General features: G+C 37.5%; 1 long non-coding RNA gene across 1 annotated transcript in view; it reads left to right on the top strand.

Moving 5' to 3' along the window:
• The first annotated feature begins 3,563 nt into the window (after nt 1-3,563).
• Nucleotides 3,564-27,428, top strand: part of LOC141514293 (uncharacterized) — a 38,287-nt gene continuing 14,422 nt past the window's right edge. Inside the window, exons 1-2 of the long non-coding RNA XR_012475984.1 lie at nt 3,564-3,978; nt 4,861-4,898. This is a non-coding gene — a long non-coding RNA (uncharacterized LOC141514293). The remainder of the gene's footprint in view (nt 3,979-4,860; nt 4,899-27,428) is intronic.

Raw genomic sequence — 27,428 nt, 5'->3', positions numbered from 1 at the left:
ATGTAGAATGGTGTCAAGAGACCTCAAAGGTAAGGGTGAATGAACTAAGTGAAGTCAGAAGGTCAAATGTTAGGGTCAAGGGTGGGACACTGGTAGTAGATCACTGGTACCAGAAAGTCACCAATAGGAATAGGAACATTATAGTGAAGGGTGGTGAATAAATAAGCAGGCCAAAGGCCTCAGCGATGTCAGGGGAGGAGACAAAAGCAGATGAGAATAAACTGAAAAGTAAATGACAACTTGAAATTAAGCTGTATCTTACCTGTTAGTCACCTACTTTCTTAATGTTGTTATAACATGGGAGTAGGGGTGGGATGGTTCATATGTTCCTGCAGCTTTGCTTATCCAATGTCTGCCTAACACTAGTAATTTATTATTGGTGCCATTTAGAATAATTGAGCTGGGAGTAACCTTAGGTTTTCTGTACTTAATGCATACCTTCCCTCCCCCCTCCCCATCACTTTACAAATGAGAAATCTCTGACCTAGACAGGAGAGTTAACTTGCTTAATTAAAGTTTCACAGCTAGTTGGTGAAAGCATGAGGAATAGGACTCAGATTTCCTAATTTCTAGTCTACTGTACCATGCTAGCTTTAAGTCTGGACTCAAGTGCCATCTTCTCCAAGAAGGCTTCCATGATTGCCTGACCCTTTTTGCTCCTCCACTACTACCACCCAGAAATAATCAAATACCAATGACTGTGTGAGAGCTTTCCTGAAAGTTCCATTGAATTCACTTAGTCCTTTGTGCCTCCTTTCTTGTCTATTTACATTCTATGGTTGCATTATTCAATCCAATCCAATTCAGTTCAACAACATTTATTAAATGGCTAGGAGCTGTGGATACAAATCAGCAAAAATAAAAGTCTCTATTGTAAGGGAGCCTAAACTCTACTGGGGAATTACAACATGCACACAGAAAAATAAATACAAAATAATTTGAGGCCAGAGAAAGCCCTAATGAGGAAATAGCACCTGAGCTAACTCTTGACAGAAAATTCGAGGTACAATCATGTGTGAACTCAAGAAGGCAATAGATATAATGTTAATTTGGGGAAAACCTAAAATAGTCCAGGTAAGCTAAAACACAGGGAAACTAAGTAGCTCAGTGCATGGAGTGCCAGACCTAGAGTCAGGAAGAATAATCTTCCTGAGGTCAAATCTTTCTTTAAGACCTTAGGCACTTAAAAGACTATGTGATCCTGGGTAAGTCACTTAACCTTTTTTGTCTCAGTTTCCTCCTCTGTAAAATGAACTGGAGAAGGAAATGTCAAACTGATCCAGTTTCTTTGTCAAGAAAATCCCAAGGGGCGGCTAGGTGGCACAGTGGATAAAGCACCGGCCCTGGAGTCAGGAGTACCTGGGTTCAAATCCGGTCTCGGACACTTAAGAATTACCTTGCTATGTGGCCTTGGGCAAGCCACTTGACCCCATTTGCCTTGCAAAAACCTAAAAAAAAAGAAAATCCCAAATGAGGTTATGAAAAGTTAGACACAACTGAACAACAAAAAACCACAACATAGAAAGTACTAAGGGAAGTAATGTGAAATTAGATAGCCTGAATCAGATTTAGAGAGCCTTAGATACAAACCTAAGGAGTCTGTGGTCTTTTGACTTGAACCAGTGGCTTCATTAGTATAGGGGATCTTTGGGTATGGAAACATCTATTATTTTACCACTGTAAAATGCAAATTGGCAACTTATCTGTACCTTAGTTTTAGGGAGTTATCTATCTGACTGACCCATGAGCACTGATACATACAGATGGTATAGAATAGAGGAAAGTCTTGAACCTGGATAGTCTTTCCTTGCTTGAGTTAGATAGCTAGTGTACTTGGAAAGAGTGCCTGACTAGGAATCAGGAAAATCTGAGTTCAAATCCAGCCTGAGGTGCTTCCTAGCTTTGTGACTGTGGGCAAGTTATTTAACTTCTCTCAACCTCAGTTTTATTCTCTATTAGATGAGTAAATAAGAGCACCTACCATGAGATAATATTTGAAAACCACTTTGCAAACCTTAAAGTGCTTTTAAAATAATAGCCAATATCATTACTCCAGAGGCAGCACTCTCTCCTACTTCTAAAGTTTTTATTGTAATTTATTTCAATTTGACAAATATTTGTTAAATGCCTTCTGTGTGTAGAGATTTGGTATAGAATAATGCATGGCAAACTGGCTGTGAACTCAAGGAGCTTAAGACAGTTCAAGTCCCATATGACAATCAGTCAATTGACAAACCTTTATGGTATCTTACTCTATGCTAGGCTCTATGATAGACACTAGGGATGTAGTAAAAAGACCGAAATAAACAATACTTGCTTGAATCCTTTAATACTATAAGGAAGGGAAAGGAGGGGAGGGGAGGGGAGGGGAGGAGAGGAGAGGAGAGGGAGAGGGAGAGGGATGATATTATAGTGGGGAGCTAACAAGGACTGCACATATATACAGTATAAATATAAAATTATTAGAATTAGTTCATTACATAGCTAAAATAACAGCTTTGTTGTTCAGTTGTGACTGACTCTTTGTGACCCAATTTGGGGTTAATCTTGGCAAAGATAAGGGAGTGCTTTCTATTTCCTTCTCTACTTTGTTTTACAGAGGAGGAAACTGAGGCAAACAGAATGAAGTGACTAGCTAGGATCAGACAGCTATTGAGTGTCTGAGCCTGGATTTGAATTCAGGTCTCTCCTGATTCCAGGCTCAGTGTCCTATCTACTATACTAACTACTGTCCCCCACCAACATTTATTAACAACAGACTAGATTTATTACATAACTAAAATAATACCTATGTAAACTATTTGAGTTTAAAACTGTAGGGTTGTAGGGGAGGCAGGGCATTAGCAATTGGGATGATTAGAAAAGGTCTCATGTAGTCTTGAGTGGCTGAGCATTTTAAAGGAGCAGAGGTACCTGCCTACTCTGAGAGAGCTCCCTAAGTAAGATAGAGAACATCATTCAACTTTTTAAGTGTTCTCTGTGACTAGAACAGTGACCATTTTGCATGGAGAGATGACATTTCTTCAATGAATGTTCCTGAAATAGAGAGAGTCATGAACCTAGAACTACCTAGAACATCAATTCAAGGTGCTTATTTTACAGTAAGGAAAAGGGTCTTTGTCCTGAAGAAGTTTAATATCAAATGATTTATGTACCAGTCTTATCTCCTCAGCTAGCTGATATACACAATAAGCAGAGGGACTGTGCCTTATTCTCCCTCAGGCCCAAGCAGAGGGCTTTGCATGAAAGAGATATTTAATATTGATTGAATTAATGAATGAACACTGCATTCTTGTTCAGACTTGAGACCTTCCCCATCTTAGAGGCTCTTTGTGAGATTTTGTTTATTATTCTTGGTAAAGGGCCCACACATTTGCAAAAATGAATATCTCTGTTCTCAAGTTTTTGGTAGGTTCTGTCCTTAGAATGTAGGATGCTAGAGAACAGGAATCCCATTTGTGCCTTTTTTATTATCTCTTTAGTGCTTAGTTCAGTGATGCACTCAGATGTGATGCACATATAATCCATTCCTGATACACATGTACTAAGCATGTACTGTGGACACAATTGGGAATTGAGGTATAGGAATCTGGGTCATCAGGGCTCTGAGAAACTAACCTGCTTGCTAGGAGAAGCCACTTGTTGAAACTGGTGGGGGACCACACTTAGGTAGATGATTTCCCAAGTGATTGATGCGGGAGAGGAAATTTCCTAATTCCTAATTTGCTTAGGTAAGTAAAGGAGGGTCTTCTCTGTGAGTAGGTGAATGATGCTCCTTTTATGTGGTGAGTTTGGGGTGGATGGAGCTGGAAGCTGCTGCTAGGTGATCCCTCTTATAAGGTAGTGAGGCTCCTAGCTTCTATGATGAAATCCCAGGGTCATTGTTAGCAGGTGGGCAAGGTTACAAGGGGGCTCAGATGGGACCCTGAATTGAGAGTAGATGCATGGGGAGAAGGGATTCGATAGGTTTCCAGCAGGGTAGGTATAATACTGATGACCATTGAAGTCTGATGTCCCATGTAATCTGTGGGGTTGAGGTCTGAGTCCCCAAGAAGGGGGTCCCGAATTTAGTTTAAGATGGGGGCAATTGATTGTCTCAGGCTTATTGCTTATGGTCAGTTTTAATCTGTGATGACTGCTCTCTGACATTGTTTCAGAGACCTGTGTTAGGTGAGGTTGCCAAGAAGCTGAAATTGGATTGGGGGGAGGGGGTCCTGGGATTTATTTATCTAGGGAAGAGGGGAATGAGTTGAGCTGGGAGTTGCTGTGGCCTCATCACCATGTCAGATGGGCTACGAGGTGTAGAGAAGGGTGCTGGGGGTTGGTATCAGGGTGAAAGGTAGGCTTCTAGTAGGACCCTGGTTGAACTTGAGTTAATAATGTCTTAGCAGCTGAAGTGTAGGGAGAGGGTTGTGACTGATTTTACATGTTATTACCAAGATAAGTGCCCCAGTGGATAGAGTGCCAGACCTGGAGTCAGGAGATCTGAATTCAAATCTGAACTCAGACACTTACTATGTAATCTTGGGAAAGTCACTGTACCCTGTTTGCCTGAGTTTCCACATGTAAAATGATCTGGAGAAGGAAATGGAAAACCACTCCATATTTTTGCCAAGAAAATTCCAAATGGAGTCATGAAGAGTTTGAAACAACTGAACAACAAGTGATGTGCTCATAATCAGAGGAAACACACTCTTGATAAATACAGTACCAGGCAAGTTAAGGGATTCCTAAATCCAAACCTAGCCCACTCTAGAAAGGAATCCTTTCTTGCCTCAGACCAGACCTATAAAGCTAGGATAGTTGTAGAACCTTTATCCTCCCCTACCCTCAGTCCTCCCCATTGTGTTCTTCTCCAAGGTCCAGCACTGGAGATGAAACAGATGGGTATCAAAAAGGCAAGTATTGCACATTTACACATTTAATCCATTTATATATTTTGCTTGTTGACTGATTTAGTATGGCAACCCTCTAATTCTGTTTGGTTTTTTGGACCAATTTAGTAGGGTGAGAAAACCTGTGTATCAGCTAACACATTCTGTTTTACTGCTGCTAATGTTTTAGATAATTTGCCCCCCTCAAATGTTCACAGTTCTGGACACTGAACTTTTGCACAACTAAAATGGTTTATTACTTGGATTGGAATGATAAGGTATTTGAAATAGACTTGTGCTTTATTTAGTTTTGTATAGATATTACATCTGAACCCCCTTTTTGTGAAATTCATTATGTAACATATGAGAGAATGCAAGATTGAATAGCCAGGTAAGTTAGAGCTAGGGCATCATAGATCTCCTTAATTAGGTAAATTCAAGTTATCAGCAGAAAAAATTTAAAATAATATTTGGGCTAACTTTATTTTAAATGACTTAGGTACTTTGAATTTAACCTTTTTGACTGACCCTTCTGGTTACCTGCTGGTAAATTATTGGTACTTGAAAACCATGAACCTTGTATAAAACAATACCATGTCTTGACCTAATGGAATCCCTGCTGCCCACTGATGTCCACAGTATGAATTAAGAGCAGCTAAATGGTATAGTGGAGAGATCATCAGACCTGGAGTCTGGAGGACTTGAGTTCAAATCTGATATGATATTTAACATTTACTAGCTGTGTCATCTTGAGCAAGTCACTTAACCCTTATTGCCTCACCTACAGGGCTATCTCTAGTCATCCTGATCCATGTGGCCACTGGACCCAGATGGCCCTGGAGGACAAAAATGGCAGCCCCCCCCAAATCCAATTCTTGAGCTTGTCATGGTATCTTCTCCCTGATGTCATGTATTTTTCAAGAATGACAGACAAACAGCAACAATGGTCTGAATCACAGTCAGGCTTGAAAGTCCATCTGTAATAGCTATAGTGAGAACAAGAGTAAGGAATGAGCAGCACACTGTATTTGCCACATTCAAGCCATGGTGTTTCATCAATAATCAGCCTACATAGCTTGGGAGAAAAAACCCTGGTGGAAAGGGCCAAGAAAGAATCACATCAAAAGCACCAATTGTGAAGCTGAGAGAGGGTCCAGGAAATCACTGAGGCTAGGATGGATTCTCTGAGACGTGAAAGCAGCAGAATAATGCTTAGCTCACTCAAAGACTCCCAAGGATCATCTGTTTCTCAACCTTGTGTGTGGGATAAACATGGTGAACTTGCATAGACAAATAAGACTAGGGAATGGTGTTTTGAAGGGCAAAATCAAAGAACAGGGAAGTGGGAAGGGAGGTAGGGAGAAAAATGTGGAACTCAAAGCTTTACAAAAAAATGAATGTTGAAAACTACCTTTGCATGTTGTTGTCAAAATAAATAAATAAATAAATATTTAAAAAAGAAAAAAACTGGACAGACCAAAGAGAGATATAAGCCTCAGAAATTCTGCCTTTTATTTGTTATCACTACACACACATCACCAAATGATTTTTTAAAGACCTTTGTCTCTTTCTTCAGATTGGTCTATCTTTCGGAGACTAACTCTAATTGATCCTGTATATAATTTATTTGTACATTATTATTTGTTTGGTGCCTTCCCCCTTAGAAGAGGAGCTCTCCAAAGGCAGGGACTGTCTTTGCCATTTTTTTATTATTCCTCAAAGGTACTCGATACATAATTAAGATTAAATAAATATTTATTTACTAAGTTCAGGATGGAGAGCTGGTAGGAACCACAAACTAAGAAGGAATACCAAAGTTGAGGCCAGTGAACCAAAGTTGACACCAAGGGTAAGAGAATAATACCATGTCAGTTCCAATCTTTCCTAAACTCTCTAGAGTATCCAAGAATTCTCAAAGATCAAACCAGTGATTGGAGGCTCTTGTGGTGAGAAGAATCTAGATTGAATTAAAACCTTGCTTCACTTCCAAGGTAATATCATGGTCTCCTGATTGCTAAAGGTTTGGATGAACAAACATATGTATGAAGCACATGCTTATCTGCACTTAGAGTGGAATAATGGAAGAGGAAACCAGGTAGACTAAACAAGACATAAAACAGGGTTTAAGGAGCTTGCAGTCAATAGATGTTAGAGTCTGGAATCCAGAGAGACAGACAGGGAGGGGTTCACCTCCCACAACAGGAAGGCAAAGAAATCCATGTGCCAGTGCTTGAGGGTGTAGAATGAAGACTGCTATAAAACTTGGAGCCTTTGAGTGAGAAAATCAAGCTCATTGTTGAAGTTTGAAGTTTGTATGTCCTAGTTGTGTATGTCTGTGTGTGTGTGTGTGTGTGTGTGTGTGTGTCTGACCAAGGATTGGAATCTTCATTTTACAGCTTGGTTAATGAATTTTGGACTGATCCTGGTACCTCCCTTGAAATATTGTTTATGCTTATTCCATTGAATCTTGTGAAAGAGTAGGGCTTGAGTATGTTTTGAATATGAGTTTGGCTTAAACTCTGGGGACTTTTGATGTCCACCTGAGAAGTGCTAGAGCCTTCAACATGAGGAGACTCGACAAACCATGAGACTTGAAACTGAGTTAAGGTTCTAGCCCGGTCTAGTATCTATTACAAAGGAATCAATTCCAGAGCATGAGAACTGATAATAGTGCAGAGACTAGTTGAGAGTAGTTCCTGGATAGAAAGGGAGAATAATGGGAGAGCCATCAAAGGCAGATCCTGACAAAGACTTTGAGAAGTCACCTAGCACATGCCTAAGCTATACATAAAGGTCATTAGGTAATAAAGTCTGATAATGCTAGAAAAAGAATGCTACAGGTTTGCACCCAGATATATAGGTGTGTTTGTGAAGGAGGGGGTACAAGTGGGAGGACATAGCTGCTTGCAATTTTAACTTATACCCAGCGCTTTTATAAAATGTGTTAGGACATACTCATATCACTGGTGGTTAAAAAAGATATTATGTATTACCCAAGAATAGAAACATAAATATCTACCTTAAACTAATACCTTAATTACATGGAAATTTACCCATCTTCAAAGAAGACAAAGGTGTTCTTTGGTCTGCCACAGTCACCACAGGTTCCCCTTCATTGTATGCCTTGGGGAAATGAGGTCAACTCTAAACAGATAATAATAGTCCAACCAAGGAATGTTTCAGTTTTTAAGGGTTGCTTGATTTTATACTGAGAAAGACAGAGGGACTTACAGACAATTTCAAATTGAGAATTCTTAGGGTAAAAAAACCTTTTGAATACATCAATCTTGAGTAAGACAGATAAGACTAAACACAGGGGTCTATAGAATTCCTTTGGAATCTGGGGACTTTTTTTTTTTGGTTGTCTATATATAATTGGTCCTTTTCTGCATGAAGGGGTAATCTAACCATCCTGTCTTGCACTGATAGTAAAAAGTAGACCATGAGTATGGTCATTGGGGGTGGGAAGGACTGAGGAGATGGGGACTGAGAGCCAACATTGTAGTAAGAGTGTTTGAGTCCATGTAAAACACATTAGTGTGAAGGAAAGAGAGAAGAGTTCCTTGAATGAGAGTGAGCTCAGCATATGGGAGCTATAACAATTTGCATGTGAGTATGAAGTGAGGGGAGTATAGAGCAGAAAGAGACACATACACAAAAATGAGACAAATAGAGACAAACAGAGACAGAGAGATTCCACACGAATGGGTTAATATTGAGATTCTCAACCCCAGAAGATACTTAGATCAGTTTGGTTAAGTGTATATGCATATAGATTTTTGCTATTTTGGGTCTTAGTTAACTCCTACCCTCTCTGTACTCCTATGTGGTAATAACCAGTATGTGGGTACCTATGATCATATTCTTTACTGTATACATATCAAAATGGAAGTTTTGGAGCCCCCTAACCCTTTATTTTGTAAAGAGAGGCCTTAGAAATTCAAAAAGAACTTAGAAAAACAGGAATGAGTAACCATAAAATCTCTAACATTGGATAGGGTTCATATTTAAATCTTAAATGTTACACAAGGGTAGATGTGGTGAGACAGATATCATCTGGGAGATAAAAATGTGGTAGAATTGGAACCTTAAAAAGGACCAGAAGTCAAAAACTATGAATAGACGATCTTCAAATGAAAAAAATTAAAGCTATATATAATCATATGAAAAATGCTCCAAATCATTATTGATTAGAGAAATGAAAATTAAAAACAACTCTGAGGTATCACCTCACACCTATCAGATTGGCTAAGATGACAAAAAAGGAAAATGATAGATATTGGAGAGGTTGTGGGAAGATTGGGACATTAATGCTTTGCTGGTGGAGTTGTGAACTGATCCACCATTCTGGAGCAATAAAACTGTTCATATCCTTTGAACCAGCAATTCCAATTCGAGGCCTATATCCAGAAGAAATCATGAAAAATGGGAAAAGTCTCACATGTTCCAAAATATTCACAGTGGTTCTTTTTATAGTAGCTAATAATTGGAAATTGAGAGGATGTCCATCAATTGGGGAAAAGTTGAACAAGTTATAGTATGTGAATATTATAGAATACTATTGTTCTATAAGAAACCATAAATGGTCAGACTCTAGAGATGCATGGAATGACTTAAAGGATCTGACTCTGTGCAAAGGGAGCATAACCAAGACAACAATGCATATAGTAACAACAGCATTGTGAGATGATCAACCTTGATAGAAGCAGCTCCTTTCAGCAGTTCAGAGAGCTAGGACAACCCTATTAGACTGGCTATGCACAATGCTATCCCCATTGAGAGGAAGAAAAAACAAAACAAAACAAAACAAAAAAACTTCTTCAGAATTTTAGGAATACATTCACTTTTTAAAAAATATTTCTCATGTATTTCTTTTCCTTAATTCCAAATTCATCATTCCAAAAATGACTAACCTGTAAGCTTGTTTAATACAAACATGAATATACAATATTAACCTGACTGTTCACCACTGAGGGGAGGAGGGTGGGAAGGGAGGGTAGAAGGAAATTTTGTAACTCAAAAATATACATAAGCATATGGATGTATGTTGAAAAACTTTCATAACATGTATTTGGAAAAATAAAATATCAATTTAGAAAAATGGACCAGAGTTTACTCTTAAAAGAAACTGACTACTCTTTCCAATTTGGTTGTTCCTGACTTCCTATTTTGACTCCTTTCTGTTTCCTCCCATTGTCTGTTCTACCTTCCCCTTCTGTTTGGCTCATTTTTCACTCTTGCTTATCCTATTTGGGGATTTGGGCAAATTCGACTAATTCTATCCATTTCTTGACCTCCCTGACTAGTGGTGAAGTAGTAGAGATCAATCTTAGAGGGAGAGGGGAAAAGGCAACTATTGTAACAGGAAGTGGTGTGAATGGAACTTGTCTGCAATAGTTAATCCTAGAAACAGAGGATGGATAACCCTTATAAGACTATTTTGAGGATTCTTGGATACTCTAGAGAGTTATGGAGAGATTGGAGCTGGTATGGTCTTATTCTCTTATCCTTGGCCTCAACTTTGGTTCACTGTTATCCATTATTAGCTTGTAGTTCCTACATTGTAGTTCCCATCCTGAACTTGTCAGTAAATAAATATTTAATGTTTATTATGTCTCAGGTACCATTGGGGAATAAAAAATTGGCAAAGACAGTCCCTGTCTTTGGGGAGCTCTTCTTCTAAGGTGGAAGGCATCAAACAAATCATATAAATTATATAAGGGTCAGTTGGAGGTAGTCTCAGAAAGGGAGACAAATCTGAAGGGGACAAAGATCTTCTGAGTAAAGTCTTATCCCCCTCAAATGATACACCATTTTTATTGAGTCTTTTTAAAGGGATTTAAAAAGAAATTATTTGGAAATGTGGATGTAGTGGTAACAAAAGGCAGAATTATCTCTCTTCGGTCTGTCCAGTATTTTTTTCTTTTTTAAATAAATTTATTTATTTTGCCAATGACATGCAAAGGTAGTTTTCAACATACATTTTCTTGTAAAGTTCTGAGTTCCACATTCTTCTCCCTCCTTCCCTCCCTTCCCTCCCTCTTCCCCTTGACAGCAAGTAATTTAATATAGGTTATATATGCATAACAATGTTAATATTTCCATAGCATTCATGTTGTGAAAGAAGAATAGGATCAAAAGGGGGAAAAATTGTGAGAGGGAAAAACCATAAAGCGTAAAATGAATTTTAAAAATTAAAAATTTGCATTTAGATTCCATAGTTCCTTCTCTAGGTATGGATAATATTTTCCATCACAAGTCCTTTAGAACTGTCTTTGATCGTTGCATTTCTGAGAAGAACAAATCTATCATAGTTGATCATTATATAATGTTGCTAATGTGTGCAATGTTCTGGTTCTACTCACTTCATTCAATATCAGTTCATGCAGGTCTTTCCAATCTTTTCTTTTTTTAATTTAAATATTTTGTTTATTTATTTTTCCAATTACAAGCAATGGTAGTTTTCAACAATCATTCTTTTTGCAAGGTGTTGAGTTTTACATCTTTTCTCCCTCCCTCCCTTCCTTCCCTTTCACCTCCCCTGACAGAAAGCAATCTAATATAGACCATACATGTATAACCATGCTAAACATAGATCCACATTAATCATGTTGTGAAAGAAGAATCAAATTCAAAAAGAAAAAAAATAAGGATTCTTGTTAAAAACTGATGATGGTAAGCTTTGGTCTGCATTTAAAATCCTTGGTTCCGTTTCTGGTTGTGGTTGGTATTTTTCATTACAAGTCATTTAGAATTGCCTTTGATTATTGTACAGCTGAAATGAACAAGTCCATCATAGCTGATCATCACCCAGTGCTGCTGTTACTGTGTATAATGTTCTTCTGGTTCTACTCACTTCATTCAGCATCAATTCATGCAAACCTTTCCAGGTGATTCTGAAGTTCTTATAGAACAATAGTGTTCCAACATAGTCATATACTAAAATTTGTTCAGCCCTTCCCCAATTGATGGGAATCCCCTGAATTTTCAATCTGTCCAGTCTTTTACTGAGAATTTTTTTCCCAGAGAATTAGGTCAAACCAGTTTTTATTCCCTGCTCTTCTGCTGAGTTCCAAATGTTGATTTTATCTCCAGAGTTAGTCAATTATATCTTAACTTCTGGGTAAGATGATGAATCCAATCAAGGCAGTATCATAAGAGGTAGTTACAATAATCTAGGTAGGAGGTGATTAGGTCCCAGATCAGCTGGTAGAATGGAAATAGAAAGGAAGTAACAGAAAGTCATGAATTAGCATTGATATATCACTTTAAAATTTGTAAAGCACTGTACATGCTATATCATTTATAGTTCCTATCATTCTCTTCATCTTATAAATGAGGAAACTCAGGTTAAAAAAGGTGATTTGCCCAGGGTCACATGGCTAATAAGTGTCTGAGACCAGATTTGAAATTGAATCATACTGACTGCAGTTCTAACACTCTAGTCAATCAACTCATATGACCATTCTATAATCTCTCCTCTATTTTACTACCAAATTTTGTCAGTCCACATCCTTTTTGACCACTCTGCAGCTTTTGACACTTGAGCAGTCCCTACTTACATTTTACTTTGGCTTCATCAACATTGTTTTCTTCTTTTGTTCCCATCTCTCAGATTTTTGCTGAGATGCATTTCAGTTTTCTTTGCTGATTCATCTATTTCTCATCACCAGTCATCAAGACTCTATTCTTGGCCCATTTGTCTTTTCTCTCTGTACTCTTTTTCTTAATGATCTCATTTACTTCTCTGGGTTCATTTATTCTGTCTATCCAGAGGAGTCCCAAATATCTAACCTAATCTCTATATCGCACTTTGGTCACATACCAGCCTATTGAAAATCATCTGGATTTTCCATGAATATCTCAAACTCAACATAGCTAAAATGGAACTCCTTATTTTTACTCTTATCCTGAACATTCTTCTAAACTTCTCTATGGTAAGAGCCCTACCATCCTCATCCCTGGCTTGGATTAATGCCATTGTCTCCTGATTGCAGAGAACTCTGAGAGGTTGTTACCTTGAGAGCCAATGAGATCACAGTGAGATCTCTAGGTCTATTGTTTAGTCTTTATGCCTTTATTTTTTTCCTCCTCTCTATTTTTCACCCAGCCATCACAATAAGTTCCCTTAGCTAGATTTGACTATGTACTCCTATTGACTTTCTATTTCTCAGATTAAAATACTAATTCACCAACCTGGTTTTCACAGCCCTCCAAAATCTGACTCTAACTTACCTGTTCAGGATTATTTCACATTGCTATTCTTCATATATTCTTTTTTATTTTTAGGTTTTTGCAAGGCAAATGGGTTTAAGTGGCTTGCCCAAGGCCACACAGCTACGTAATTATTAATTGTCTGAGACTGGATTTGAACCCAGGTACTCCTGACTCTAGGGCCGGTGCTTTATCCACTGCGCCACCTAGCCGCCCCCCATATATTCTTCATTACAACCATCTACCCCTCAAATTACCAGAATATTCTCTATATTTGATGTTCTAAATCCAACCTCACTCCCAAGTCTGATATATGCTCCTTTCTTATCTCTGCTTTCACAATCCTTATCTTTCTACAAAGCTCAGTTTACATGCCTCTGTCTTCATGAAATTTTCTTTCCTGGTATATTTCTTCCTCCACCTAGTATCCTATATCTCTTTCCTGTTATTTATTTATGTCCTTGTGATATCATCTCAATAGGGACAAAAGCCCAATCTATTTTGCTATTGTTTGTATAACTAACTAAAAACCTGTGACATAGTAGGTATTTACAGTTTGAATTGAAATTAATTTCAGTCATACAGTAAATAAACATTATTTTTGTTTATTTTTGTAGGGCAATGGGATTAGGTAACTTGTCCAAGGTCACAAGTCAATAATCTTTTGTTAAATCCCTACTATGTGTCAGATGCTACCTGGGATTCATAGAAAGGCAAAGGACAGTCATTGCCTTGAGCTGGAAGGGACCTCAGAAGTTGTCAAGCCTAATCCATGATTATAGAGCCTCTCCAACAAGTATCACTTTGTTTTTATTATTACTCTAGTGATATGGAAATAATTCCTTCCTTCCTTCCTTCCTTCCTTCCTTCCTTCCTTCCTTCCTTCCTTCCTTCCTTCCTTCCTTCCTTCCTTCCTTCCTTCCTTCCTTCTCTCCCTCCTTCCTCTTTTCTTTCAAATGATTCTTGTATGGAATCTAATTTTCTTTCCTTTCTTTTTAAATATGCTTTAGCCTTGTCATGTTCTTCTTCACATTCATTCAGAAAGGATTCATTTTATAGAGAAACTTCATTACTTGAAAAGATCTATGATGTCATCAAGAAAGGCACTCTCTGTACCTTTTTCCTTGCCCTTTTAAAAATAATGGTCTCATTTGTAGTTGTAGCCAAAAATTTCATCACTTAGTAGTCAACCTTCTGGGAATGAACCTCTGGGTACTTAGCTAGACTGGTTCTATGTTGATCAAGATTCACATTCTCTCCGTTGCTTAAATGAGATAACACACTATATAAATAAATGCCAGCTGCTATTATTACTGCTGAATCTGTACTTGATTCATTTTAGTATTGGACCTGGCAGAGATTGTGCTGTGCTGGCGTAGTATTTGAGGTCTTGTAATGAACATTTCTGGAAAAAAAAAGGGCAAGAAAAATAAATTCAGGTTCAAATGTTGCACTGTGTCATTTTAAAAAATGTGTTAATGTTGAAAAAAAACTCTTCTTTTACTGTTTTGTTTATGAAATGGAATTGATGAAGTTTATAATAGATATAATAGCTAACTGACAAAGTGAAATCAGCATGTACATACATACATTTATATGTTGAAATTCAGTACTGAAAAAGATTTCAATTTAAGGATAGACCAACTTCATTTTGGAGCCAGATTATTAGATCAAATCTGACTTGCAATTAGAATGAATCTGACTGGGGTTCTTACTAGACCTCTAAATAAATATGAATCTTCAAAGCAGCTTAGATGTGTGGCCTTGGAAAAGTCACTTCACCCTGATTACCTTGCATCAAGGGCCATCTCCAGTCATCCTGATTGATATCTGGCCACTGAACCCAGATGGCTCTGGAGAAGAAAGTGAGACTCAGCACAGCACCCTTCACTCCAATCCAGCCCACTTTATTGTCATGGCATCTCCTCCTTGATGTCATATTTTTTTGAGAATGAATTTCAAATTTCAATCAGATGTCCTTCCTAAAATGTGCCTTAAATGGAACACAGTATTCTAGAGTAGATTATGATAGACTCATTTTCTCCCTTGTCCTGGAATTTATGTATATCAATTCAGGCTATAATTATTTTGGGGGGGAGAGGGACATGCTATTTTATATTTATATAAGATCTTTTTGGGAGGAACTCTTGTCTGGCCCCTATTCTCTATTTGCTATTTTTGGGAAGTGATAAATAATCCAAATGTAGAAATTGAAATTTATTTTAATGAACTTCATCTTATTAAGATTTGATCCATTTTTCTAATCTGTAAGTATCTCTTTGCTTCCTTGATCTTTAGGTCAATATTTTAGTTACCTCCCTCAACTTGATATCTGTAATTCTGAGGTACATTGGTTTTTTGATTTTAATAAATTGACATTAATCCAATAAAAACTATTCTTGGGACAAAGTCATTCATAAAGTTTTCATTCCTAACCACTATACAATAGCCTAAGCCACATGTGTCCATCTTGTTTACCATGATAACATAAGATACTTGTGAAATGTTTTGATGAACTATAAGAATGCTACTGTATCTATAACATTCAATCTACCCATCTAGTAATCCTGTTTTTTAAAAAAGAAAATCAATCTATTGTGACCTGTTGTTAATGAAATCATCAAGGCTTTTGGTCATATTCATCTTCATCCTTATCATCATGTTCATCACTAAATGTGCTAAATCTTTTACAAATATCATCTCAATTATTCCTTCCAACAACTGTGGGAAGTAGAGATTATTATTATCCCTATTTTATAGATGAGGCAGTTGATAGTTAAATGACTTGCCCAAGGTCACACAGCTAGTGAGAGGCTGAGGTCAAATTTGAACTCGTCTTTTTGACTCCTGGTCTAGAGTTTTTTTGATTCTTACACCAGCTGCTAAAACCCCATCATTTTAATATGTCCTAGAATTTTTCCAGGAATAGATGTCAAGTTCACTGGTTTATAGTTTGTAGATGCCACCCACTTTGCTATTTTGAACATTGGATACTTGTTTATTATCTTGCATCTTTGAACATTAGATACTTGTCCTTACTAATCATGCAACATTTCTCCCACTCTTCAAGATCTTTGAAAGAATGTTGATCATAGCTCTGTTTTGCTAGTTTTTTCTGTGTTGTAGAACATAATCTCTATAGATGCCTTGTGACTTGAACTCATTGAGGACAGTTAGATGCTAATCTAGCTAAACTTTTAATTTTCTAATAATCATTTCTGTTTTATTTTTCCAAATTCAAAGATCATTATTTTTGGAAGACAAAATAGAACAAAATAAGTATTGAGTAGTTAATAGTTTTACCATTGTCTGCTATCATCATCCTATCTACTGCAGGTTGGGATAATATTCCTTATTTGATTCTCTTGCTCTGAACATAGATTGTAAATAAATACACACACACACACACACACACAGACACTAATCTTTTCAAAACTTCCTTTTTTAAAAATTCTGTAGTATTCACTTTCAGCTTTTGCACTTACTGAACTTTACTACTTCTGGCAGTATTCTTCAACTATTCCTTTTTTATTTTTCCTGCTACTTGACCTTGCTTCCGTTTCTATACCTGTCTTTTAAAACATGAGCTGGGTAATGAGTTCTCCAGGTAGCCACATTGGTCTCTTTAGTCCATTTTCCCTTTCCTTCCTCATCAGAGTCACTTTTATTTGTGACTTCAGGATTTCATCCTCAAAAACTTTTTATCACTCCTGAGTAATTTCCTTGGGAAAATATTGTCACTATATATTATTTTTCTTTACTCAGAAATCTTTGAAATTTACTCTCTCCAATTCTAGGGTATGTGTTAGGTTATGCTCACTTTTCCTCTCTTTCATAATGAACTTCATAACAGAGTAGTTGTTGATCCATAGAGTTCTGTCATTTTACTATAGCAATGATTTCTTTCTTGCTGATGAGAGTCTGATCTATAATAGAAGTTTTCCTTGTCACTTCCTCCATATTTTGGAAGATGAAATCATCATTAAAGCAAATCAAATATTTTTATCTATTCTGCTTTTGGTAAAGAAAGCTTCCAAGCACATTTCCAGATAACTGAAATCAATAATCATTATAACAGTTTCCTTCTTTGTCAGGGGTATAGTTTATTTGCTGAAATTGCTCATTCAATCCCTCTTTCTTCTAGGTGATCTATAGAATACTCCCATGATAATTTAATTTTTCCAAGTTAAACTTCATCCAAATGATCCTCACTATATTTCCTCTTCTTGGATTATCACATACAACAATGTCTTTTTATATTCAATTTTATCCCACTGTCACTTTTATCTATTCTGTTCTTTTTGAATGAACTTTATCATTAAAGAGATCACTGTCATATGTTCCATTCTACTAAGTCTTGGTGAAACCTATGAATCCAAATCTGCCTCTTTGTGTTAAGGATCTCTACTTCCCTATTTGTATATTATTTATACTTACTACATTTTTACATAGGCATTTGAAGCAATGTATTTTATTGCTAGCTCTCTTAAGTATCATCTTCTTCCCTTCTTCAATGTTTCTGTGATGTACAAGCTACTCTCCATGTTACCATATTTGGTAGATCAATATGAACAGTTTTCTCTTGTCCTTTCTTGTTTCTATTTAAAACTCTTGTTTACTGCACAAAACTCTAATAAGATAAGTTTTTAGCAATCTTCATTAGATGCATTTCATCCTTGGTTTATCATTTCTATATTTTAAGTTATCATTCAGAAAATCATATGATTCCACTTTCAGACTCCATCAAGTTAACAATAATAAAAAAACCCAACACCTATATTTCCATAATAATTTCTTCAGATTTTCCTTCCAGGACTCCATAATCCTTAATAATGCTTTCTATATTCCTTCTGGAAGGAATTTATCCACATACGAGTCACCAAAAACTGAGCAGTCATCAGATTTGGTAAGTCTTGGTAGTTTTTTCATTACATCCCAGATCTAGACTCCAAGAAGACAGCATATCACTCTGGTTGTCCCTACCCACTAATACCTGGCTCTTCTTTCACTGACCATTTTTTGGATGACCTCTTATCTAATGGTATTATGGAGCTACAGAAACATTTCTTGAATTATAAGAAGTTACTTTTTCCTATGATGGCCTATCCCCACCCCTTCTAATGGAAGAACCTCATCTATATTACTTAAATGTCAAACATTTATTCATCGTTCTTCCTCCTTCCCTTCTGCATATTGACCTGTTGACTAATTGTCTGATCTCTTCATATCATGCTCTTTTATCCTCCATCTTCTTGGTAAGAATTAATCTTCCCTGTACCTCAACACTTTTGCCTTCCTTCTCTTTGTTTTCTCTGAAGCACTTTTTTTTGAGAAACACTTCACTGTCCTTGATAATGTAGAGTCCATAAATATGTCCCTATAGCCCTATAGCCAGAAATCAACTTGCACTTTGTTTATACATAGGTATTTCTTTGTACTGTCAGAAACACATACGTAGCATGCTCTGTAGGTCACTGCAAAATTCTTCTTGCTGTCCATTTTTATGTGAAATAAAAACTATAGTCCTTTATCTTCTTTTTGGTGGCAACCTTCTCAGCTAGTTCTTATGTTTTAGTCCTATGATAGCCTGCCTATTTACCCTGCCTATTTACCAAGCTTAAGGTTGCACTGATAGTGACTAAAGGAAAAAAAGCCATAAATCATATATCACCTACTATTGTTCCATGGCTACTTTTTGTTCATTATTCATAGCCTCTCCCCTTACCCCACCCCCATCATGTGTGAATGTACCCCAGAACAATTCTTTTCTGGATCTTTTTTTTTTTCTCTTTCTATACTCTTTCTTATGGATCCTCTTTAGCTCCCCTGGTTCAATTATCATCTCTATGAAGATGACTCAACATATCTAGTCTTCATCTCTATTGAACTCGTCTTGCATCCCTAATTGTTTACTGGACAATTCTACCCAGATGCCCCTGAAACATCTCAGACTAGCATGTACAAAATAGAACTCATTATCTTTTCCCTCAAACCTACTCCTCTTCCTAACTTTTCTATTAGTTGAGGGCTCTCTCATTCTTCTAATCACTCTTCTTTGAAAGCTAGGAGTCATTCTTCAGTCAATGATAACTTCAGGAGTCATCATTTCCTTTCCTTCACATATTCAGTCATTGGCCAAGACCTGCCAATTGTATGTCCATAATACATCTCACATATATCCCTTTCTCCCCACTACCCTAATTCACTCTTATCACCTCGATGGTCTCCTAATTGATCTCCCTGAATACTACCTCTCTCCTCTGCAATCTTTCCTCAACCTAGTTGCCAAATTTATATTCCTAAAGCCCAGATCTGCACATGTTATTTCTCTTCTCACCAAATTTCAATGGCTCCTTTTGAATAAAATACCTTTGACATTTAAGGCCTTTACATTCTATCCTTCCAGGCTGATTACACATTCCTCCTCCTAATGCATACTATTTTCTAGCTAAGTTGGCTAACTTGCTTTCTTAGTACATACCATTCCATCTATTTTTCTACATGTTATTTGAAGGTCATCTCCCATGCCTGGAATGCTGTTCCTCTTCATGTCTGCCTCCTGGTCCCTTCAAATCTAAACTCAAACACTATCTCTTTTAAGAGGCTTTTTCTGATTTCTCCAGTTGTTCATCTGCTTGAAATTACATATATTTATTTTTATATATCTTGCATTTAATTATCTATGTAGGGGATAAGCATTTTAAAGGGCTTATTAGGTACCATTCACTGTATAAGTGCTTTATAAATATTGTTTCATTTTATACAACAACCCTGTGAGATAACTGTTATTAGTTCCATTTTACAATCGAAGAAACTGAGACAAATAGAGATTGAGCAGTTTACTCAGGGTTACACAGCTAGTAAGTATCTATTGTGCCTCTAGCTGCTTTGGAATTAGAATTAGGAATAGCATTATGTGTACAGTTTGCCACTAATAAAAATATAAAATCCTTAAAAAGTTGATACTACAGTTATCCCTTCCACATTGTGGGGATTAGGGGCAGAGTGGCCCCCATGATCTAGCAAATCCATCTAAAATTTTTGGTCCTTTCTTTGTTCCAGAGTAGTCTTCTGACTTTGCAGATTGTCTTCTCTTTTTTCTTTACATTATAAAATACTATAGATATATTTTATGCATGTCTACTGACTTGTATGTCATCTGTGGCTTTGGTAAAACTCCCAAAAAATTCCCACTTAATTTTTTATGAAATTTTTTTTATTGAAATCATGATGGAGAAAGTTGCAATGTGAAAGGGATAACTGTTAATCTAGGTTGTAATTACTGTGCATAATGAATCCTCTGAAATAGTCACATGAATTCAAATAAGTACTATTTGAAACTTTGATTACGTAAAATATGGTTACTAAAGTCAACTCAGTGACCTATGCAGTTGGAATTTTAATAATGCAACTATTTCCAGGTAGAGAGGTGGGAGGGATTGTTATTTGCATTAATCAAGGCCTAGATTTATTTTGGTTTTATCGTTATATCCCCTAATACCTAGAACAATACTTATACATAGTAACTTGTTTAATAAATGTTTGTTGAATTGAATTGATTTGAGTTGCTCTCTCGCTCTTCTCTAGATATGTTTTGTGCTTTCTTGTCATTCTCACTTTCCTTCAATATATTCTTTTTGTGGCTTTAACTTCATCTCCTCTCCATTGCTCTGGTTTTTCCTCCATTTCAAATGTTTTACATCTTTAAAAGTCAAGTTCAAGTCATGCTTCCTCCATGAAGGTTCACATTGAAATGGTCCTTCTTTTATTAGCACATCATCCTGGATTGTCCTAGATTGTCATCTTGTGTTGTTTTTGGAGACTTGTTAGATTGTAGTCTTCCTCTGATGACCAAAGGAACTGTGAAAATGACCTGGGGTCCTCAAAAACTAGAACCTCTGGTAGATTTGACCAAGGAGAAGAGTCTTCAAGTATGGGCCTAGAGTGCCAGCCTAGATACTCAAACCTCCGATCATTTGGTTGGTTTGTGTGGTCTTTTTCTTTCTGTAAGCCTAGATTCATTTGAAGAGGCTCAGGAGAATAAATTTTCATAGATCAGTTTCTAAATGATTGAGAAATTGTGCTGTGCATCAATAGAATAAGAACCCAAGCCAATGAAATCATGGGAACTTGAAGTATTGTTGAATTAATCTGTCTTGTGTAGATAACTGGTCTCTTCAAGATGATTATGAGCTCCTTAAGGAGACAGGCTATATCTCATCCTTGACATACCTCTTATCATGAAGGACTTTTTTTCCCAATGAGGGAAGGAAGAAAGGAAGCAAATTGAGGCTTGATTTCATCTGTCAGACAATGTGCCACACTCTGAAAATATAAAAATAGGTCAGGGACAGTTTCTGATCTCAGGAAACTCACAAACTAATGGAGTAAGAAACATACAATTACAAAATACAAAAAAGATATGCACAGGATAAATTGGAGATGATCTCAGAAGGAAGGCACTAAGATGAAGGAAGACTTCATGTAGAAAGAGAAGGTGGGGAATTTTAGTTGAGAATTGAAAGAACACAGGGAAGCCAGAAGGCAGAGTTGAAGAAAGGGTAAGCTTCAGACGGGGGTGACAGTTAGTGAAGTACCCAGAGCCAGGAAGCAGATGGATTGGCCCACAGAGTAGGTGATGGTGTAAAGGAGCTGGGCAAAGGGAATAGTTGTAAGGTATAAGACCACTGGAAAGGAAAGAAGGGACCAGGTATAAAGGTTTTAAAAGCCAAATAGAATTTTCATATTTGATTCTGGAGACAATAGGAAACTATCGATTGAATAAGAAGATGACATGGTAAATCTTGCTCTTAGGGAAGATCAGTTTCATAGCTAAGTGGGGAATGGACTAGAGTGAGGAGAGATTTGAAGCAGGGAAACCAACCATCAGGATATTGCAATATAGGCAAAATGACTGAGATTATAAGGGAACAGGGTAGTGATAGTATGAGAGGAGAGAATGGGAAGATGAGATGTTATGAAGGTAGAAATGACAGAATTTAACAATTAATTGGATACAGGGGAAGGGGTGAAACAAAGTGAAAAGCTTAGAACGAAACCTATATTGGGAGCTTAGATGACTATGAAACTTAATGAAAGGAAAAATTTCGCATGGGTTCTCTTAGGAGGTAAATTCTTGATGCCATGAACCGGGATTTGGGGGGTTATTTTGCCACTTTTTGTATCACCCAGAACTTAGCTGAATATTTATTGATTGGTAGTGGACTTCTCCTCATTGAGCTTAGTTCTTCACTGAAAAAGGAAGGGTTTTTTTTAGGAATGACCAGGCTGGATGAATGATGAGGTCTCTTCCCACTGAAATGATGTGATTTTTGCCCATTTAGTTTAAATTTGTTGAATAAATATACTATTTTTTGACTTCCTTGAAAGTATTTTGATTAATCCTAATAGTCAATTAATCAGCAATCAAGCTCCTAATATGTGCTAAGCTCTGGAATAGAAAGGCAAAAATATGGCCTCCAGGAGCTCACATTCTGATGGAAGAAGAAATATGCAATGTATTGTACATATAAGATATATACACTTTATATGCACTAGCAGGTGTGTTTATATAAGGGGGAAGGGAACCTGACAAAGACCTGTATAAGACAGTTTTTGACATGAGTTTCCATAGAAGTCAGTAGGTGGAGGTAAGGAAGGCTAACATTCCAAAAATTCAGGATGGTAAATGAAAAGGCACTGGAGACAGAAGATGAAGTGCTCTGTAGCAAAAAATCAATTCCATTGCGGGGGGGGACTTATTCTACCTATGCTGATCACCACCTACCATATAATGTATAGTTTTAAGAAATTGCTTGGGGAATGGACAAATTAAGAGACATGCCCAGTGTCTTAGTACTAATACATGTCAAAAGAAGTACTTGAACCTAAGTATACCTGATTCCAAGGCTATTTCTCTATCTACTGTATATGCTTTCACCACTCATTCTACGTCTTTTAAAAACACACACACACACACACACACACACACACACACGCACACACACACACACTCTACTCTTTACAACATCCCTGGAAGGTAGAGGCAAAAACAGAGATTTTTTGCTATAGCCTCTTCTTCCATAAGATGATGCAGAAGAGAAGGACCAAGGTCAGTCTCCTCTTTGGAGCACAAAATGAGACCCAGAACTCTTGGCCTATACATGTAAAATGTAGAGGAGTCTTGGTTCATGATCCAGAGATGTTCACCCTGACTCTTTGGGTAGTTTAACAAACAGTGAAAAAATGGTGGCCCGCTGTATGGATGAATGGCTTCAGCACTTATTATAAAGAACAATAATATTAACAATAATGGTAATAATTACCATGATAATAATGATGATGATTAGATAGCTGCCCAGGCTCTGCTATCTCCCTAATGGCAAACACCATTCCAATGTGAGTGAAATTTCTTCAGCTTCTGACTTCACTATATTTCAATGAGAAGGAGACCTTGATTGCTTCCCAAGGTCCCAGTCCCCTCTAAAGCCCTCATGGCTCAAGAGAGGATAGGCCAGGAAGGCTGGCCCAGACAGACTGAAGCTGGCAAAAGAGGAGTCATTTTTAGTCCCTTTGGTCTTGACTGAAAACAAAGTGAAGGTCTCTGAGTTCTCCTATAAACGGTAATGATAACACAATTATCATGCAAAACAAAAATTAAGTTTAATGGTGCAAAGCCAGGATGTACTGGGGAGGTAATTCATATTAATTATGTTTGGATTAAAAGCTTATTTCTTTTGTTAGCATCTGCAAGTAGAAACTTAGCTGTTTAAAAAAAAAGAGAAGTTGCATATAATTACTGCCTCTCATGGAGGAGCAATGTTGGGCTTAATGGAGCATCTCTGCTGTCTTCGAGCTCCTGGAGAATGGTAATATTTCACATTTTATGAAATACAGAAGAAATAAATTACAGGTTTAATGATAAGAACTACTTGGGCTCATAATGAAATCTGATTGGCCAGTTAATCCACCGAGACCCTCAGATGTGAACCATCCGAAAAGGGTAAAAATGATGAAAAATGAAATTAGATGGAAAAAAATTCTCGCTGCCGTCTCTTCTTCAGAGCCTGGAGAAAATTCCCCTTCAGGCCAAGGAGAAAAAATCACCTTCTCAAGGTTTAAAGGGAAGGAGGAAAAAAAGGAAGGGATTTCCCTCTAGCTTTCCCCTGGTTTCTGATAGAAATGAAATGTACTAGATTTCCCGATGGAGAGAGAGAGAGAGAGAGAGAGAGAGAGAGAGAGAGAGGAATTCAGAAGAAACAGTTTCTCATGGGATTAGAACTCCCAGGATTTCCTCAAGCTAATTTTTCCTCCACATAGGTAAGCCAAAAGTCACAGGGTTTTGGCATAGCTTATCAAAGCATAGAAGGCCTTCCCCAATCTGGCTTCAACCTACCTTGACAGCCTTACTTCACATGACTCACCCTGCAGACTTTGTTCTAGTCAAACTGGTCTACAAGTTCTTCCTTAAATTAGATATTCCTTTTGCCATTTTCACACGTTTATACAAACCATGTCTCTTTACTGGAATGCATTTCTACTTCAGTATCCCTTCCCTGAATCCAAATGTTCCCTTAAACTCATATCAGGTTGCGTCTCCTCCATGAAGCCTTCTTTGATCTTCTCTTCTCCTCCCTCCACCAAATAATCAATGCCCTCTACCTCCTCAGTTATTTGTATATATGCTGTAATCTCCGCACCCCCCAATAAATAGAGGCTCCTTGAGGGCAGTGACTGCTTGATTTTTATCTCTGTAGTCCTACTGGCCCTTGAATATAGTAGGTGTGAAGTAAACTTTTGCTGAATTGAAGAGGAATTTCAAAGCTTAGTATATATTCCAGCAGGAAAAAACCCAAGAGATCAGATTTCTCCTCCTTCTTCCTGAATTAGGAGTAACTGCAAAATTTTGTTACTGACTTAATTTGGTTTTCCTTGTAGTGTTTAACAAAGATAGTCTCCCACTAGAATTAGCAGATTCTTATCTTTTAGTAAAGAATACTAAATACTCCTTATTGACCTATTACAGTTTCCAGACACTGCAAGTAACTCTGGGGAGTTTCATGGGGGATTTTAATCTTTCCAGAAATATGTTCTATCTACATGCTTGCTGTAGGCCAGACCTGCAAATTAGCTCAAGTCCATAGGCTTGTATTTAATCAAGTTATGAAAAAATTCCTCCACTGAGGTCTCTCTTCCTTCAATGCATCATTGTGATAGAGGGGTGGGGAGAACCTGGCTGGGTTTTTGAAAGCTGAATCAGAAAAAAGGAAGTTCTGACTCATCCTACCAAATTGGAAAGATTTTTAGTATAGTTCTTATCTTTCAAGGTAAATACAGAGTATGATTAGGGTCAGGGTCCTTAATAGACCCCTTTAGAAAACTAGTGAAGCCTAATAGACCCCCTTCTCAGAGTAATGTCTTATATGCATAAATTATAATACATAGGATCCAAGTGAATCCAAAGGTTAGTGAAAAAAAAGATGGATTTTTTCCCATTTAGTTTCATAAACTTCCTGTAGTCTATCCATTCACCCTTTGAGGGTCCATGAACCTGAGATTAAGAATTTTTGCAGTAGAGGGCTGGTCACCACATGATACTTTTTTTTTTTTTACAGAAACTCATGGAAGGGTGTTTCTTTTACAGAAACTACTGCTAGGGTGAAGGAGTTGCCATCTATGTTGGTGGAGGGAGTTTCCACATCTGAGACCTAGAAATAAGTGACCAGGTGTGAATTTGAACTCAGGTTCTTTGACTCTAAATCTAGTGATCTTTCCATCATTCATCATATACTTTAATTCTGTGGGATGGACATGATAATCCATAGATTTATAAAAAAAATCAGGTTATGGGAAACTTGATCCATATAGTAGAGTTCTGTGGAAGTGTTAATGTTCAATTGTTTCTGTTATGTCCAACTCTTTGTGAGTCCATTTGGGGTTTTCTTGGCAAAGAGACTGGGAGTAGTTCACTATTTCTTTCTCCAATTCATTTTACAATTGAGGAAATTGAGGCAAACAGAATTAAGTGACTTACCAAGATCACAAACTAGTATCTGGGGCAGGATGAGTTTTCCTGACTCCAGATCAGGAGTGCCACCACTACTTGCCCATTCTATGGAGGTAGAATGGTACAATGCAATCATCATTAAACTTGGTATCAGAGGATCCAAGTTAAAATCATGCTTGTCATTTTCTTCATCTCTCTCTCTGAGCCTCAGTTTTCTCACCTGCAAAATGAGAATAGTAGGTTAGCTAACCCCCATTGCCCCTCCCAGGTTTAAATCTTATAATCCTATATACAGATGTGTATGTATGTATATATACTCACATACATACATACATACACATGCACATATGTACACATCCACATGCATGTATGTGTATGTCATATGTCTTCAGGAAAAATTGGGATGTTGCTTAGCAAACAAACAAGTTACCTATAGCTCAATATTCTTAGACTCCATTTGAGCTAAAGAGGCATCTTGTTCACGGTTAAGTAAACATCTAGGCTGTGATATTATCACTGCTGCTTCCACTACTGACCCAGAGATGTTCAGAGCTGGGCTCCTTGAGGCTTGAGCTTCATTACTTGGTAGATTTATGACAAGCCACCCCAGGAGTTTCAGGAGCAGGCAGCCCTTTGTGGTCAGCATACCTTGTGAAAGTTCCCTTGGAATTTGCTCCTTGGCAAAGTCTCCTTCCCTGGGCCTTTCTGGTGTTTACCACTTACATCTACCTTAATCCAGTAAGGTGTGACAGAAAAAAAAAGTCTTAGACTGGAAACCCCTGGGTCCTGACTCTATCACCAAGCAGATGTGTGACCCTAGTTAAAGTCACCTTCCTTCTCTTGGTCTTAGGTTTCCCCATTGTATAGATGGTCTCCAAGATTCCTTTCAGCTCTGAAATGTATGATCCTATGAATTATGAGTTTGAAGGAATGATGTTAACTGTCCAGAGAAGACTAAGGTCCGATATACTCATGTAATTATAGGAAGCAAGGCTTCTTCTATCAATGGTAAAGGAAAGAAGCAATGGACATGAGGGCATAAACTGAGGATGCCAAGGCTACTCCTTCCTGTCACTCAGCAGTGCCAACTAAACAAACCATGCCTTTCAGCCAGAGACCATTTATCGTCTCCTGCCTCCCATCTCCCTTCCCTGCTCAGTCAGGTTGCAACTCTGAGAAATTGATTGAAGTCTTCCATCACCTGGACTGTAACTAAAAAACACAGGTGTATTTGTCACAGGCAGGAGGGTAATTGCCTCTTGTTTCAGCTTCTTCCAGTCCTTTCTCATTCCACACACACACAGGCAAAGAAGGCCTCATGTGGAGACAGGTTA

Source organism: Macrotis lagotis, chromosome 1 (genome assembly GCF_037893015.1).
Source record: "Macrotis lagotis isolate mMagLag1 chromosome 1, bilby.v1.9.chrom.fasta, whole genome shotgun sequence".
In the NCBI taxonomy this organism is placed as follows: domain Eukaryota; kingdom Metazoa; phylum Chordata; class Mammalia; order Peramelemorphia; family Peramelidae; genus Macrotis; species Macrotis lagotis.
Note: the sequence above shows the minus strand (reverse complement) of the source record. Positions and strands in the feature narration are given on the sequence as shown.